We start from the raw sequence: 16,851 nt of genomic DNA, 5'->3' as shown, positions 1-16,851 counted from the left end.
CCGCACGCCATGGGGCGGAGGCTGGGCCGGGGGCCGCCGCTGTAGCCCCCGCCCCGCGCCGCGCACACCATCCCCTGCGGGGCCGGGGGCGCCGCCGGGACTCGCCGCGTCGCCCCGAGGAGCCGCCGCCTCGGCCGCGTTCCAGGTGAGGATTCGCGGTGCCGCGCCGCGGCCGCCGCCGTTACCCCGGCGCCCCGGCCCCGCGGGCGCTCCGGCCGCCTCGGCGGGGCGCGGCCCGCGGGCTCCGGCGGCCGCCGGCCCGGCCCCAGCGGCTGCCGCGGGGGAGCCGCGTCGCGGTTTCTGTCCCCGCGGGAGAGGGAGTTTGCCGGGCGCGGGAGCTCCGGGGGCCACGGCCCGCCCCGGGAAGGGCACATTCCAGTGGGGCAGGACCGGGCGATCCCCTCCGTGGAGTTAAGGTCGGCAGGTCTGGCGGGCTCCAGCGATAGTCACCGCTGCCCCGGCCTCTACGGAGAACTCAGATTTATAGGCACGGGATTTTTTTTTTTTTTTGTCCCTCCCACTTGCTGCAAGAAGGCAAATGGTACAGAAATTTACGTGTTCTGACGGCCAAAGATGTCTCTTTTAAAATAGCTGCGTCTGTATTTCCAGCTCTGGGTTGTGGCATGCGTGACGGCCGCTGTGTGGGCACGGCTGCCGGGGAAGCGGGCTGTCTGTCGCCTGGCGCTGGTGCCGGAGCCATTAGCGGCACTCGCATCGATCCGTGCATACAGATACAGATCCGCCTGCCTAGGCCGCGGGTGCGCGCACCGCGGGCTCCGGGCAGCACGAACTGCGTGTGGAGCGGCGTTAGAAATACGTTATTTCAAGCACTTTCAGCTTTGCAAGGAGGAAGCGGGAAAGCAGCTCGTTCCCAAGTCTGCAGACATCTCCGGAGTGCAGCGGCATCCTTAGGCTTCTGTTGTCGCTCTAGAGCAAAAGGAGTGAGAGGACAAAGCTCGCTACGAGGTTTGTAACCTCTGGTGCGAGCCAGAGCAGTTGGAAACAACTGCTAGTGTAAGTGGGGGCGGGAGGACAAGTAATGATAATATTGATGTGTTATCGTGGGGGCGGAGGGAGATGGACACAAAGGAATGACCCCGGAGTATAACACAGCCTTTTGAGAACCTTCTACCGTATTTATAATTAAGCTGGAAAGAGCTATGGAAAATGTATTATAAAATAGCCTGTAGTGGCTTTCTTGGTTAGACTCTATGTGCAGAACCGGTGTAATTTCAGCTTAAATGTTCTGACTTAGTAAACGATATTGCAGGAATGTTGAGATCCTTAAAATAAATCACACTCTATGTATTTAAGTATCTTGTTAGCCTCAAAGTGTGTGATTAGTTTCCGTGTTCTGGTTCTGGAAAAAATGAGTAGATTTTTAAAATACATTTTATGTAGTTAATGCCATGCCTCTGTTGAACACTTACTAGCTTATGCTTGTAGGTACGTTTGTTCATTTTAGCTGAGAAATCCAAAGATTAGGACTTATTTTGCTGCTCTTGTTTGATTTTGGTAATTTTTTTTAAGTCTTAGTTGTATGAATTCATGATACAAAGATACCCAACATTTTTATTTTGTGTTAATATGATCCTGAATACTTTCTTGATGATGATTCATTTGCTTTACAGAGTGAATTATGTTTAACAAAGTAGCACAACTTTCTTAACGTGTTAAACCAGAGGTATCCTTGTTAACGTTTGTTTGTCCTGTCAATGAAATTATATTTAGGAAAGTTTGACTACAATAGTATGAGTAGTCGTTTGTCAAAAGTTATTTTGAAAACAGTGCATCAAGATACAGTTTAAAAAATGTGAAGATGGAACAAATTATCCCTAAAAAATACTTCATTCTTCTCTTATATATTCCTGATGTGCCATTATTTGCTTGAAGCTCAGCATCTTTTTAAACTTCCTGTTTGGGAAGGATGAGGTTAGAATGAGAAGAACAAATCGAGCGGCTGGAATATCGTGACGTTGCTTATGTTTAGTGTAGTCACTGTACTTCTGCTGCTGCATACTGCAGGCTCTGATACCTCTAACATCACAAATTCCAGAGAGGCTTTTCTCAGTGTGGCTGATAATAGGAAGAAGATTTTTGAGTATGACAGAAGAGAGATATGAGCGGGGTTTTCCTTGTTCAAAACTGGCTTCTAAATGAACAGTGCTAGATATATGTACAGAAGGTTAAGCATTTGTTTAGTGTGTGAGGTTGCAGTGAATGGTATATTAATATACTACTGTGTTTTCTGTTTTAGTCAGGGCTTGTTTATCTAGTGGGAATGAATTGGTACTTTACAAAGGAGATTGACAGTTTCTGTGTGCTCCTGTGTCTTGCCTTGTCTGTTTCTTTTTCTCTGGGGAAGCACTGCACAAAGCCTTTGTGTTAGGCTGGAGGGGAGGAGGAACAGCTGCCTTTTCAGTGCAAGACACCAGGGTTTGTCGTGGTGTCACAGGGATGCCTTGTGGTACATGGAGCAGCCACTGTCCTTACTCCCTCGTTCTGTGAAAACACTCTCACCTCAAGAAACCTGAGCTTCCTTTGACTGATCTCACAGAACATCGTGTTGTGCCATGAATCTAGCAGATCAGTCTGAAGGGCCAATTGTTAAAGTATTGGTGGGCAAGAATTAAAACATGCAAAATTGCCAAAATACAAGGTTTATCTTAAGGAATTAAAGAGCTACAGGTCACATGCGTGTAAAATTTTCTTGTTAAGAACTTGACTCCTTGTTCAAGATTAGGGTGAAAGAAACTTTTTCAAATATTTTACTTGGCGTTTTTTCTTTAAGATTTTAGTATCCAGGGTACATAAGTGGGAATTAAATATGTTAGGTTTTATTTCCACTTCTAGAAATTATTTCAGTTGGATAAGAGAGTACAACTAAATGGAGCAGTTTCATTTTTCTACTTACCACGCGCGAGTAGAGTGCTTTAGTGTTTGTACTGTATTCTCTATCATGCAGTGGCAGAATAAAAGTTGACTTCCCTCTTTTTGTTAGAAATATTGAATAAAATAGTAGAAATCTAATATGGATTGTAGTAATTATATATTGTATGTACTTTCATAATAACTTTGAAAATATCATCTAGTCTTTTACTTATGCTTTACAATTTACTTATTTATTAAAATTGTAGAGTCAGAATACTCTCCTTTCCTTGCTTCAGTGCTAGGTGTTCAGTAGTGTGCTTTTGAGGGAATCTAGATACTTGGGTTTTTTTTAAGCTGCTTAGGAAATTGAGATGCCATTCTTAGTTGTTTAAATTTATAGTCTATGATTTCTCTGTATGAGCTTGCTAATAGGTCGCTAGTCTTGAGACCTAAGTAGTGGAAAATGCAAGCAATAAAATCTGGCCTTCTGACACTTCACCTCTTGAGCTGATTGAGAATTCTTTTTCCCATTTTTGAGATTCAAGTTTTGATCGGTTATTTTTCAAAATTGTTTCTCAGTTAATGGAGAGGCATCTTGGAAAACTTGAGAAGGTTTTTTGGGGAGAAGGAAAAGATTTGAGAGGAGTGAGGAAAGGAGGGCAAATTGAGAAACTGAAGAAGTCTTGAGTGTTTTTAACAAAACTATTTTGATAAAAATTTAAAAATATTTTCATTGTTATGTTCAGGCATGTTTTTCTGGGGTTCTTGTCCTGTGTATTTGAGAACTTTTTATCACAAAATTGCATCACTCAAATATTATTTCATGCTGTTGCTTTTTGTCTGAAGACATGAAGCAATTATTAAGATTTGCACTGATGAGGAACTTTATCCACTAATTCTTTCTTTTGGAGAAATGTGTATATGTAGCTTATCCTTGTATTTCAGTGCAAGTAGTAGTTGGGAGAGTTGAAGGCCTCTTTCATGGATGAAGTTTGCCAGATCACTGATGGTATTGAAGAGGAAAGTAATTTTCTTTCCCGTACAAAGAAGATGTATAAAGGAAGAGTAAAAGTCTTTTACAGAAAGTATTGGAATGATCTGCCCAGGGAGGTGGTGGAGTCACCATCCTTGGATGTGTTTTAAAAAAGATTGGACGTGGCACCTGGTGCCATGATTTAGTTGAGGTGTTAGGCCCGGGTTGGACTCGATGATCTTGGAGGTCTCTTCCAACCTAGTGATTCTTTGATTCTGTGAAAATACGCTGAGCTTGCTTTGAGAGCTTGTAGAGGATGTCAAGTCTCTTTATTATGTAGCCATATTTTTCAATCTGGGTGTTGCAAAGGGATTTGTTACTTGGTGCAGGGCCAGGCTACTAATGTGGAGCTCATGTGCTGAAAAACGTACAGAATCAGGTTTTGTGTCATCCCAGTCTGTTTATATAGAAATAATTTTATTATGTTTTTGATACACTTCTCTCACAACTGAAGTTATACAAAATTTGTTCCACTAGACTCATCCGTAGTTAGGAGAGATCTTGCCTTTCAGAGCTTGTGTCTTTTTAGTTGGGAATTGCCTTCAGTCAACAGCTGCTTCTGGATTCTGAGAGGGCGTTCGTTCTGCTCTCTGTCACTTCCCAGATCATTCTTAGATAGTGTTTGCTGCCTCTGTCGTGCTCCGTCTCAGGGTACTCACGTTTTGTGAGAGTTTTAACAATGCTTATTTGATACAATGTTGTTCAACATAGTAAGAATTAGATTGCTTGGTTACGTGGTGTATCAGCAGGATATGTCTTGTAGCTGTCAAGTTTACTTGTTGCCATAGTAATGCTTCAAATGCCACTCGTGGCGAGCAGTGTGACTTCTCAGCATATGAAGTGTGACTCTAGCTTTGCAGTGGTGAAGTAAAAAAAAGGGAGGCAGTGATCTGTAAATAGAATATACTTTTCAGCATCAAACTGGTGACTTTTTAGAATGTATTTGTATTCTTGAAATAATTATTTTCTTGTCTTTCAATTTATCAGCATATTGAGCCTAATAGATCTAGAGTGGGCATTATCAACTGATAGAAAATGTATCAGACAAAGAATGACTGTGCTGTTCCTTGAGTTTGATTGAATTCAATGCCCTGTTCATATGTGATGCTTTGATTTTCCATCTGCAGTAGTCTATAAATAAAATGAAAGTATAATTCCCTAAGTCAAGTCAGCCTAGACCAAACTGTCATGTTGTACTCTGAGAGCTGAAGGAGAGGAATTGACATTGGATCACTGTTCTTTTTCTGTGTGACATTTTGTGCTTTCTCATTAAAATCTAGAGATTATTGTGATAATCATGATGGGTTGGGTGCAACTACAGTTTTACAGTTTTGAGCAAGACAGTGTATCCAGTCAGGAAACCTGTTGAATAATTCATCTGGTTAGAGAAAAATCTTGAAAGGATCACAGGATAGATTAGCGTGAAGAAAGGATTGACTGGTCTTCTGGGAACAACCTGCTAGTTAACCCAGTCGAGTCTTGTCTTGACAGCCAAGAACTAAGAAATCGATGCTGGAGCTGAGGAGCAAAGCATGACCCTCCCACAGTAAAGGAGATGTGTGCAGGAAAGGAGCACTGCTATTGACCATCTGGTGATAGTTGTTATTTATTTATGAATGTACATAGATATAAGAATATTTTTCACATGTTAGCTCCTGCAGGTGAAATTGCACCTCATGGTTAAACTAGTCTAACAGTTGGCTGCTGTTTCTAGGTGGAAAATGATGTTCTCTGCCTTAGCCTTTTCTAGTGTCTGCTGATCTCTGAGCTACACTGGGTCAACTCACTAACTTGGCAGAGGATGATTGTAAAAAGGGAGTTGGTTGTATTGTTTTTTGGCTGATATATGTTTGTAACTCTTGCTAGGTCATGCTGTTGTGTGCAACTTCACCCTGAATGCATAGCTGAGATAGACATAACCAGATCCTTTCCTTTACTGTTTCCTGCGTGCTCAGCTGACAGGTTTTCCTGCCTATTGTCAGTTCAGGGAGGACACGAGAAAGAGGAACATTTTACATGAAAGGCTACTTTGAGATGATAGTGCACTTTCTTCTCTGTTAATTTGGAGGAAATTTGGGCAGGATGCTAATTTCATCCTGGACATTTCTTCCTGGCGTTCTGATATATTTCATTAATTTTGAGCCTAGGATACCTCAGTCACGTAGCAGTGCTTCTGTATGTATTTTTCCTTGATCAGTCAATTTTCCCCTCATAATCAGGGAGCAGCTGTACTTTGTCTGGCTTGTTGGAACTGGCAGTTAATATTTCAATCTATTGTGAGGCCCTGCATCAACATGTAATGGCTCAGTGAAATATTTCTTTTTCCTGGAGTAAAGGTTTGGACAGAATTGATTTATAGTCTGAGTCAGGACTGTGGCTGACATATGAGTAGCCATGCAGTAGATGTTGCTCATGTTTGGTGTTGACATATTATAAAGTGCTTTTATACTCCTTGCTCTGGAACACGTAAAAGCTGAGTCTTGGTCTTAGTAAGTAAGAATGTAGTTATTAGTACTCTTAACTGTGTTATTTCTATTCTAGCTTCTGGTATTATTGAAAAAATAGAACCTCACTGTACACAGATTTCACCCATATCATTGAATGTTTCCTGTTTCTTGTAGAAATCTCATAACCCTGCTTACCATATGATTGTGTGTCCACATTATGCTCTTATAGCATAGAGTAGAAATTAGTTGTTGTTTAAATAATAATTTCAAAATGCAGAAGTATCTCACCACAGTTTAAAATGGACTATGCTCCAAGCAAATGTAATGACTGTTGGTGTTTAAAAAAAAAAAGGAAAATATTTACAACTCATTCTGATAGAATTGTATTTCCTTTATGTAAATTCAAGAACTTAGAGAGTACTGTTATCAATGTAGAGTTATTACACTTTGCCATTATGGTGTTGCTTGTAACTGTTTCCATATCTACAAATTAAAACTCCTCAGTCAATCTGAAGTAAAACTTCTAGTTTTAGATAAATTCTTTGTATAGATCCAGTGTTCAAACTTTCAAAATAGACAAATAAGGCAAGTTACAGGTCAACAATACAGTCAGGATTATTTTTGTAGTCCAGGCTTTAATTTGGAGAGATTTGGCATTGAATGTCTTTATTTACATACAGCCAAATGTAAATATGTGTAACATGTAGGCACTGTTATACAATGCTTTTTATTATTTAAGTAAGGGATAAAATGAAAACTTGTAAAGGTTTCTGAGAAACTTTGCTCTTTTGTTTTTAGGAATAATTGTACATTTGTTTGGAAGACAGTTAAAATCTGATCTTACACTGTTCACTCTTCTGATGTGTGGGAAATTCTTAGAAATTTTGAGAGTCTCTTGACCCCCATGTTTGTAATAAATAAATTACTGATTTTTCATGCCTCATTGTTCTGCCATGTTTAATTTTTTCAATGGATCCCTGGAATGTTTTTTCTGAACTTCAGACAGTCCCAGCAAACAAAATATGCCTGGATAATTGTATTTTCATAATGAAATATGATGGTATAATTAACTTTCAAAGACAAAAGCCTCATCACTTATCTCTATCTGACTGTGTGAAGACCAAGGGAATTGTGATCATTGAGGCAATGATCTAACTTTATGTGTAAAACCAGCTTCCCTAGGACTTCCCTGAATTATGTGTGCTAGCAGTAGTTGAGTAAGAGCATACAGTGTAGAAAATCATTGTGTTGTCTTTTAAGAATTGTCAGTAATGAGGAATCCCCTGAAAGAGTTAAGGAAGTATTCTATCAGTAGAGTATTAATGAAAATTAAAGATCTTGGAGATATTTGTATGCATTTAAGGCATCTAAAGATTCAACCTTTTACTTGTATGATTTGTGTGTCAGAATGAAGATCTTTTGCAATTTCCTTGACTAAAGCAATTTCTATTAGATAATCTGAAGGAACTGAGCTTCATAATTTTGAACACCAGGACTGGATATAATATTCTAGCAGCAATCCTACAATGAGCAGATAGAGAGGTATTATGATCTCTCTTAGTATTTATTTGCCTATTCATCCATAGTTCTCATAACTTTAATACTCCAGCAAATGCATATATCAGAAGTAACTGGTTACTGCATTGTGTTTAGTGATGTTTCCAGTTATTCTTTGGTCCTTGATGGATAATATCTTCTTTTATCTAAGTTGGCATGTGTGTAGTTTGATTGCTGTCTGTGTAACCCATGGATGCCATTTGTCTTTTATCACTTCCTGATCTCATTATCAACTACAAACTTCATAGGTTTTTTCCTGAGTAAAAAAATGTTTCATTATTAAGTAACAAATGGATGCCTATGGGAGTAATTACAGAGATATTTGTTCAGTTAACTTACAGTTATATTATACCTATTATTTATATATTTTATCTATTATTTAATGTATGCTCTATTGATTTTCTAGCAGAAAGAGACTGAACTGTGTGATATAAACTTAGGTGTCTTACAGAAGTATAAGTGCCATAGTAACTATTATCCTTACAGGCCAAACTTGTAATGCCATAGTAAAAAGTTAGTTTGATAGGAAGGGGAACATAATTGAATGGCCGTAGTTATAGTGTCTTCTTTTAGTTCTTTATCAGTCAAGTCCCTTTGTTTGTCTGGAATTGATGTCGAGCTGATGGTCCATAGTTACCAAAGTACTTTAATTTATCCTTTCCAAACTTTAACATCAGTTATCTTCTGGAGTGTTCTGTGTTTCAGGAACCTTTAAATCAGAGATCTTCTTGAAAACCGCTATTAAGATACAAGTTATTCAAACGCGTCCTTCTCAGCCTGTCTGACCTAGTAGCATCTCACCAATGTTTGTGGTGGGCTGGGAGGGCAGCGCGCTGGCGGCGGGGCCCGGAGCTGGCCAGGGTGCTGAGCCGCCCGGGCAGCGGAACTGAGACAGCGCTGCCACTCACAGCAGCGTCTCGTTTCCTCATGTCGCTGGGGCTTGCACACAGAACCTGTATGGCTTTGCTACTTATATCAGAAAAAAACCTCTACTGTGGATGTTTTCCCTGAGCCACAGCTGCTGGCTTTTTAACGTCTTCACTCATGCTAAATTTGTCATCAGGACCAGGTTCTTTACTGTCCAAATTATGCCAAATGCACCTATACCATCCACCAACAAGGGATATAAACCTTTACCAATGCATTTCTATAAGTGATCACTGTGTATTACAGTGAATTTTTAGACAGTATATAAAAGGCAAAAAAATATTATTCTACTTGTAGCTTAAAAATTTTCACAAAGCACCTCAAGAGAATCCTATAAAACAGCCTCCAAAGATGAATCTGGAAAGTAACACTTAACAAATATAAACAACTTCCAGGTATTAGTTTTATTTTTCCCTCCATGACCCACAAATTCCTGTGTCCACACGGGTTTTTTTCTTTTTTTTTTTTTCTTTTTTTTTTTTTAAGTATTGTAAAGATGATTAGTGATAGCACTGGTTTAAATTATTATTATTAAACATACCCCTCTCCCATTACTTTACTAATTCACTTTTAAAAATATCATGCCTATTTGGTAAGTGTTAGGCCATAATAATTTGAATCTATATGTAGCTACATTGCCAAATTTGCTGCCATTTTTGTAAGTAGTTATGGTTGAAGACATGAATCCTCATTGATACAATTACAAAGTTCTGTATTTCTGTAAAAAATATATGTAGTATACATGGAATAGATATTTAAATAATGTAAACTTATATGTGTATATCATAAAAAGACATACATGTGTAATGTACATATATTAATATGTGTTAAAAAGTGTGTTGTGTCATATTCTTTATAAAAAAGTATGTTTGCATGGCGGTATTATAAGGAATATTATGTTTCTGATTCCCTGAACTAATTTTTGCGTTGATGCAGTTATACCTGAAAAACTTGAACAGAGCAGAAGCTTTTTGATGGACACCTCAGCGATTATGAGAAAGTAGAAATAAGAAACATGAGAGAAGTGTGAAGGTGTTTGAACATCTAGCATCTTCCTCCTTCTCCACTTTTCCCATTTAATTCCTTTTCCTCAGGCCCTTTCTGGTGAGGTTTGGATGCCCTTCTGCTGTGCAGCCTGCGTGGCTCTCAGGCAAGAGCTGGGATTTCTTGACATGGCTGCTATTCTGTGTAGCATGACGTCAAAAGACGAGCGGAGTGTTTTAACTGAAATGTAAGGGAACCCAAAAGAGACAGCTGTAGATGTATTAAAGGTAAAAATAGAGGATTAGTTTATTTATTTAGGCTTCATGTGCGTGAATTGTGTGTTGTAGTCTAAACATGGTGATGGGAAGTAATTTCCATGAATTGTGTTTTTTTAAATCCTTGACATGTTTTGATAAACTTGCTTCATTTCTTATGCATCATCATATGCATGGCAATTTTGGTTCACACACACACAATAGAAATCTCTAGCTAGTTGATTGAACTATTTTAATATTTTGAGACTATGACTGTTGCTCTAGCCATGAGCGCTTTTTACTCTTAGAAGTAAATGTAAGCCTCTCACATACTTTTTTTTTTTATTTTTCAGCTTTAAATTTGTTACTGAACAATTGTTAGTGGTTACTGAAATCTTATTTACTAGCTGCCAGACTGAAGCAAAGCTATCAAATGGAAGCAAATTAAAAACACTTTTTGCAATTCAATACTGCATCTGAAACTTGAATCTCTTCTCTCATTCCCATCACCAGCTACCAGCTCAACAAAATTTCTAGGAACAGATTGTCCTTTTGTCAGCCTTGACAACTGATAATGACCAACAAATGCACTAAAAAGCATACTTTTGCCCTGCTTTTTCTGCATGCTGTAGGGTCTTGTATGGTTTTAAATATTTAATGATGTGGTAAAAGCCTAATCCCCTTGGGGAAAGAAGTTCCATGTCACTAAAAGTGTAGGATCTCTAGCAAACAATGTAGCAATCTTCACAGAATTCTTTCTTGTACACAAGAAACGCCATATCATAAATAGGTGTATATGTGCTGAATGAAATTAGGGAAAAAATGCCTTAATCCAGAACAAAGAAAGCTTCCATGGTATTGGGTGTAGTCACCATTTGCCTCTAATGTATTTTCTATGGGAAAGGTGGAAAAGATTAGAATTTAGTTAAAATTCAGAGATTCCTTATGAAATTATATTGAGGAGTATCCAACAAAAACTATTTAGAAAAGTGAAAAGAGTGAAAAGAATGTTAAGAGATGTGAATATTGTATCAAGTGGCAAAAAAATTATGGGAATTCTTGTCCTTTTTTTTTCATCAGTTTTACATAGTAACTCATTTATGGAAAGAGAGTCATAAGTCTTTCCAGTTCTTTTACAGCAATTGTTTATGGCTGCTCATAACAGATTTACAATTTGGTGGGTTTTTTTTGTAGGTTAAACAAAGTATTGAGAGTTCTCTGAAGTAACAAAGTAGATACAATAATCATATTTTGTTGTGAGTTTTTATACCTTTGTTTCTATTGATGCTTAGACATTTAGCAGTCTAAAATTTTTGTCCTATCACCTATATAAAAATCACTGTCATATGTTTTGCAGGTGCCAGAAGTAACAGCCAGTTTTTACATTAAAGTTTTCTTCTATTCAAACTATGACATTGCTGTATCTATCTGTCAGTGATTTAAAATGTACTCTGTGAATTTTCATGGTCAAAAGTCTGACCCTGGAATTCTGCAGCAATTTTATTAAGATGGAGATAGTCTTAAAGTTAGGAGATGTGTATTAATATATTGGTTCTCTGCATTCAAGCTATCAAATTATTTGACTGTAAAGATTAGAGGCATTTCCAAGTCTTTTCTGAAGTTAGGTACAGGGAAGAAAATCTGTATAGAAACCCTGAGACAACACTAACTCAACACGAAGTGGAAGGCACAACATGTAAAATAGAAGTTGAAGTGATAGAACAAATGGTATTTGGAGTTCCTGAGTGTTTACAGTTTTGTTGTTGTTGTTGTTGTTGTTGTTTTTCTTTTTTTTTTCAAAATAACTTCACATAAGTGCCAGAGGAGAAGAGTTTACTTGAATTGAATTGGTTTACTTTATAATGCCATTCCCACAACAGCTAGCTAGTCAACAGTTTTTGGGTGGTAGCTTCTTTCAACTGACAGAAAATGATGCAGAAGATTTAGACTTTCATCTCATCAGTTCAAATAATTTGGATTTATGTTGTTACAGGGAGCATCATGTCTCTGTCCTCTCTCCGTCTTCCCAAACATAATGTATGAATGTTAAATTCTGGAGTAAAGATCTGTATTCAACAGTGGTCATGCATTGATTCCTAAGGAAAAGTACAAAACCACAGATAATATAAATTATACTTCCCTCTAGTTCTTTTCCATTTTTTTAGTAAGGGACTTCTTGCACTAAATATACTTAATATGTATTTTCAGTAACCCACAGTAGTTTTCTTTTTCATGTAGTTGACTGTTGTTCACTTGAACCATTATGAAGTTTTAGTATTCACAGTATTCTTTGGCAAGGCACTGCACAGATTAGTTTGCTCTGAGTCAGGCTCCTGCTGACCTATTTTGATTTTTTTTGGTTCCTTTATTAAATGACATCATAAATAGCTGATTCCTAGCCAACCTCTGTATGTTCCTAATGATTTTGTAGACCTTTGTCAAGTACCCCTTTCTACTTCCCATCATCCCTTGAAAAAAAGAAAGAAACTAGTCTGTATCCCTGATTATCTTTGTGGGTTTATTTTTTTTGTTGTTATTTTTGTTTGGTAGTTGTTTTTTTTCTTTTTTGAGTTAGGAAGGGTTAGAATTGTATGCAGTCTTAAGGTATTGGTGAACCATGGATATACGCATGATCTTTGTGTTGTCGTCTGCTTTGTCTGAATTCCTAAGATTTGATGGGGTTTTTTGACTGCTATTTAGCATGGAGTTGCCATTTTTTCTTACTGTATATCATAATAGCAAAATCTTAATCTGATTGCTTATAGTTTCTTATGTGTTTAATGAACAGTTAGGATATGTTCATGTGTTTAATAACAACGGCTAGTTATTATTTTTCTAATATACATAATTTTATGTGTACACACATAGAACCTCATTTACCATTTTATCTCCTGGTCATAGAGTACCATGAAATCATTCAGCAGTTCCTCTCAATTTTACCTTTAATAGTTTGGATTGGAAGTTTAAAGATTATCCAGATCTCACTCCTGCCATGGTTGCCAGGTTGTTCAAGGCCCCATCCAGTCTGGCTCCTTCTTTTGAGGGAGCACTGTGTTTAGATACCCAAGGAATCCATTACAAATTTGAAAGCAGAGCTGTTAATGATCCAGATGGAAGATGATGAGTCAGGTTTTCTATATGTGAACACTTTGTGCAAAAATATTTTTTTAATGGAATCTGAGTGAAAATATTGATCTTAATAAATGATAGCTCATCAGCCTAAAAAGGGTAGCTCTCTGTGCTGTACTGTATATTTACAGATGATCTAGACAAGATGCAAATACTGAAATTACATAGTCTGGTGATACAAGGGTATTAAAATGAATAATATGAAGATGGAAGTACTGGGGAAAGACCTTGCTACTCTGAGGTAATGATGAATGAAAATTATCATAAAGCAGTTCACATAGGATAAATGATTTTATAATTTACAGCGATAAACTTCTTTTGAATGTGGTCTTGTAGGTTCTGTGAAAATATCAGGTTAGTGCTTACTAGCAATGCTGGTTTCCACATCTCAGAGGGGCTGTAGTAGAACTGGGAAAAACACACAGGTAGTGATCAAAATCAGTGAAAGACCAAATAGCTGAAGAGGTAAATGAGGGGCCATATGGTAGGGGTGTATTCCCTGTGTAGGACTGAAAGGTGAGCAGGGAGCAACTGTACACTGCCTTCCTGTACAAGAGTTAATGAACTTCAAATGTAACTAGCAAAAGACAAATTGAAAACAAAGTTGTGCTTCCCACAGCATGGAATTAGGTTACAATTTGCTTTATGAGTGTTATGGGTGGTAAAGTTTTCATGGTTCAAAAGGGTTCTGATGAACCTGGAGACAAAAAAACATCTTAAATATGATCTTTGGCTGTTTTTTGTGTCCCAGCTTGCTATATCCCCAGAAAATATGCTGGCAAGGGTGATCATATGCTTTCTGTGCCCTTGTATTTTTCCCTAGACATCAGCTGCTGGCAATAGTCAGGGACAGAAGATTGGACTAGGTGGATCTTTGGTCTAATGCAGCTTGTCTCCTCTTCTGATTAGCTGTCCACGCTATCTGCTTTTCTCCTGTCTAACCTAATTTTTCTCTGCTGCAAATTAAGTTGATATTTTTGGATTTGTCCCAACTTCAAATACCTTTGCCAAAGTTCCATTTTGTTTCTTTAATATCCGTCTTCCATTTCAAACCCTGAAGGACCTTGGATTAGGAGCTCAAGTATCAGTCACTGTTGCTTGAAGCCACCGTCAACTGCAGCCATAAAACAAGTGCATACTCTGACCAAGCCACATTGTTGACTGGAGCTCCTATACCTTTGTAGATTCCAGCACCAATATTTTTTAGGGACAAACTGGTTAGGCAGTCTTAGATGAGATATACCCATCTTCTTTGTTGTTGTGTATTGTACTTGTAGATTTGATGCTGCCTGAGCCCATGTGATCATTGTGGAATATTCTGTGCACAGGAAAGACTTCCTGACACTGTACAGAGCCTCTCTCTACAGCCGTGCCAAACTGAAGGTACAGTAGTAACTTGTGCTGCTCTGCTGGCTGTATATCATGTTTATTCACCTGCCTTAGTGCCACCTTCCTTCACCAGAGCCAGGCACCAAGCCATTTCCCACCTCTCCTGTTATTTAGCAGTGCATAAGGACCCACTTAGCAGCTGTGTCCTACCCTCTGGTGCTGGGGGTGTTGACAGCAGTGCTGAATTGGTCTTGGCATGAATGTTGCTGTGGTTTTTCATCTTCTCTTTGTGCCTGACTTTTTTAGCATTCTTGATCTGATGCTGAAAAGTACATTTCTCCTTGGACAACTGAGGTGTCTCTTGCACAAACTGTAATGTGATGGTGTGTCTTTCCTCCTTAACTCTTTCAGGGATTGCTGTTGTGTGGCAGGATTCCCCTCATTGAGGAGGCCTGTCAGAGTTTGGTAGATGTCCTGCCCTGTGTAGACTCCCTCATAGTCCATCTTCCTGTCAGCTAGGCTCTTTTGGACTCATCCTGCTTGGTATAGTAGTTGCTGTCCTCATTTCACACATCAGCAAAAAGAAGAGCTTTATTTAAGATCTGTATTTAAGGAGATAGAATACCTATGTATTCACAGCCAGTACCCTCTCTTTATCACAGAACTGCAGCAGATTTGGTTACATGCCCTAAAGATAAGGGTGCTAAGAGATCAGACATTATAGACTGAAAAAAGATCTTTTCCTCTGTTCCTTTTCCTGTTCTGCTTAGCAAGCTGTGAGGCCTCACTCACCATGTTTTTGTGATGTGCTTTATCCACTGATATATCAAGAGAATTCTCAGGCTTTGTTAGTGAGTGCAGGTCACTTCATGGCCGGTGCTGCAGCACAGTGCTGTGAGAGCAGTCATGTGGCTGCCAGCTGGGCTTCTGTGCCTCTGGCAGCCCTGGTGGTCACTTGAATGCTGGCAGGGCAGACAGCGCTTTGCTGTTCACATGCCATCCATGTGAGCACCTCATCAAAGTTTCTCTGCCAATTGTCTTGTCTTTTCAGAAAATGTAGGTCTTACTCGCGTTTATAATCAGAGTTTGCCTTGAACTTTACTTGTCTGGATGAAGTATTTAGCTGTGTGTATGCCCTTGCATCATTCTCACACAGTCCCCAGCAGCAGCTCTTCTCCTCTGTAAATTGCTGTGTGTCTACTCTGAAAAGTTTCATAGGCTTTTGAAGAAGTTCTTCAGAGCAGTGTTTTACTTGTCTTCTTGTCTATCCTCGTTTGTGTTGTATGCATGTGCTGGGCATTTATGTTTTACCTTGCTGAGAAAATGGATTTATGAAATAATAGAAATAGTACTAGTCAAAAGGCCAGTAGTTTGGAGTATCTTAAAAAATCAATTTATATTATTCCTTGGAATATAAATGGTAAGCTATTAATATTCTGAGTTTATCCTAAGAGGATAACTTATTATTTACCAACATTTTAAAAAATTGGAAGCAAAGTTTTAATTTTGCTGATAAATCCAGACAATAAGTAGTTTGATATTATAACACTGTGCCACTGTTTAAAATATCTTAATTGTTTGACTTCAAGTTGTCTTTGTTCAAAACCACACTTCACTACCACTTTCCTACAATGAAAATTTTCCTAGGATCTTAAAAGATTGTTATTGTAAAACCTTGTATAATTAGGATAATTGCAGAACTGACTTTCCATTTTCAAGTTTCTTTGAAGAAGACTTGACAAGTAAAATAAATTTTTATAGCAAAAATCTATGGTTCCAGTTCCTTTCAGGTTTGTTGTCAATACCACAACAGTCTTAGTGAATCTAAGACACAGAAATGCACCTTTTTTTTTGAAACAAGGGACACTCCTAGGGTTTTAATTTTTTTTTTTTTTTAGTAATTAATAAGGTTTCATAATCCTCTTTATGATTTGGAACTCACTTGGAGCTGTGGAAAAAAACTGAGAATGAATTTCACTTCCCCAAGGGTTAGGTTTCCACATTAGTATTAAAGGTTCTGCATATAAGGTTGAAGTTCAAGAACTGATTTCAGCTGAGAGCAACACAGTTGTCCAGCCTTTCCCTGTTCCCTACAGCTAACTTCCATTCTTTCTCTTTTTCTGACATAAGCATTTGTGCTCCAGCGGGACAGATCAAATTAAGAAATTAACTCATGCATCTGAAAAATACTATGGTAAAAATGCCATGGATTAAACAGAGTTTTTGATATATGACTCATTCTAATTCTCCACTGACCAAAATTTTCTGTTTTTCTGTAGGTAATAAATGACATTCTGTTTCTCTGGTAGGCATCACAACC

General features: G+C 38.3%; 1 protein-coding gene across 2 annotated transcripts in view; it reads left to right on the top strand.

Moving 5' to 3' along the window:
- The first annotated feature begins 6 nt into the window (after positions 1 to 6).
- TTBK2 (tau tubulin kinase 2) overlaps positions 7 to 16,851 on the top strand; it is an 84,616-nt gene continuing 67,771 nt past the window's right edge. For both annotated transcript variants that reach the window (XM_063398618.1, XM_063398617.1), the window contains exon 1: positions 7 to 145. The gene's annotated coding sequence lies outside the window, so the exon portion shown is untranslated. The remainder of the gene's footprint in view (positions 146 to 16,851) is intronic.

The sequence above is a fragment of the Prinia subflava genome, chromosome 5 (genome assembly GCF_021018805.1).
Source record: "Prinia subflava isolate CZ2003 ecotype Zambia chromosome 5, Cam_Psub_1.2, whole genome shotgun sequence".
In the NCBI taxonomy this organism is placed as follows: Eukaryota; Metazoa; Chordata; class Aves; order Passeriformes; family Cisticolidae; genus Prinia; species Prinia subflava.
This window is presented reverse-complemented; position numbering and strand designations above follow the sequence as displayed.